Genomic DNA, 1,587 nt, shown 5'->3' on the forward strand with positions numbered 1-1,587 from the left:
TGAAGTGTAATTTAAAGGCTTAACTAGGTTAGTTAAGCAAGTTTGGTTGATTGGGCAAGTTGTTGGACAACAAGGGATGGTTTTGCAGACAATCTGGAAAAGGAGCTAAAAATAAAAGGTAAAAGCGGCTTTTATTTCAGCCAAACTTTAAGAAAAAAGGTTTTATCCAGGAGAAAACATATAATAGGTAACACCTTGAAAATTGTTTCTTGTTGAGAAATATTTGAATACTTATATAAATTTTTAAAACATTAAACACAGTCGAGGTTCAGTGGTCAAATTTTCTAAAAATTAGTTGCCATTTTTGGAGCATGTCAGATATCAGAGACTTCAGGGCAGTTACTGTGGAGTGAATGGTTGACAATCTTGCATTTTTGTTTTGACTTGTGCCTTCCAGATGAGTAGTAGTGCTGCTGATATAGCACAAGCATACAACTTTTTCTTGACATAAAACCACAATAACCCCCCCCCCCCCACCCCCCCCCAGCCTATTTAGTTTAAAATATTTTCTGTTTTCTCTCACTTTGAATTTGATCTTTTCTTTTATTATCATTGTTTATTTGACTTAATGCACCAGGCTGTCAACCCCAACTTCCGGTACCGACCTGTTTATATGCTCAATTTTAAAAATTAATGCACACGATATATTGTTTGTGCACATCCTATACTGTGCGTCGCACAATATGAGGATTATAGTGTGGTTTATTTTATATATATTTTTATCAATTTTGTACTGTTATATACTTTTTTCTATTTGTACTGTTGTTGTCTTTTTTTACTTTTGTTTTTTAACTGTCATAAAAATCCCAAAAATAAATCTTAAAAAAAAAACAACTTAAATTTTACGTGAGGGGGCGAATAATATCGACCTTTTATTTAAAAATGAAATCAAAATAGTTTTAATCTAGCAAAACTAAAAGAAATAAAGACTTTCTCCAAAAGAAAAATATGATAGGAAATAATGTGAAAGGTGGCTCAGTGGTTAGCACTGTTGCCTCACAGCAAGAAGGTCACTGGTTTGAGTCCCAGCTGGGTCAGTTAGCGTTTCTGTGTGGAGTTTGCATGTTCTCGTGCTCCGAATTCCCTCATAGTTCAAACACATGCGCTATTAGAGAATTAATTAACTAAATTGGCCGTAGTGTATGAGTGTATGAGTGAATGAAAGTGTTTGGGTGTTTCTCAGTAATGGGTTGCAGCTGGAAGGACATCCGCTGTGTAAAACATATACTAGAATAGTTGGCAGTTCATTCTACTGTGGTGACTAAAATAGAGGCTAAGCCAAAGAAAAATGAACACTGAAAAAAAAAATGCAACAGGTTTATTCTATAAATGTACCGCTGTTTACATTTATGGAGATTGCAAATTACGTAGCCAGAAGTACGTAAGCTTGCATTTCATATTTAAAACGAACGCTACGGGGCAGTGTGATGTTGTTCCTTTTCACGCTTATCAGCTGGCCGCTTACCTCTGTGGGGATGGCTTTTCAGCTGTTACCAGTTTGTCCAGTGACTCTCCATGTACATTGGTGGACTTGAGACACAGAAAGGAGTTGACCATGATGACAGGGTTCAAGTCTGGCGAAGAACA

General features: G+C 36.1%; 1 protein-coding gene across 1 annotated transcript in view; it reads right to left on the reverse strand.

Moving 5' to 3' along the window:
* Window positions 1–541: 541 nt before the first annotated feature.
* Window positions 542–1,587, reverse strand: part of ptn (pleiotrophin) — a 59,024-nt gene continuing 57,978 nt past the window's right edge. Inside the window, 1 exon segment of the mRNA NM_001003981.2 lies at window positions 542–1,587. This exon segment is cut by the window's right edge and continues 877 nt beyond it. The gene's annotated coding sequence lies outside the window, so the exon portion shown is untranslated.

This window comes from Danio rerio, chromosome 4, assembly GCF_049306965.1.
Source record: "Danio rerio strain Tuebingen ecotype United States chromosome 4, GRCz12tu, whole genome shotgun sequence".
NCBI classification, from domain to species: Eukaryota; Metazoa; Chordata; class Actinopteri; order Cypriniformes; family Danionidae; genus Danio; species Danio rerio.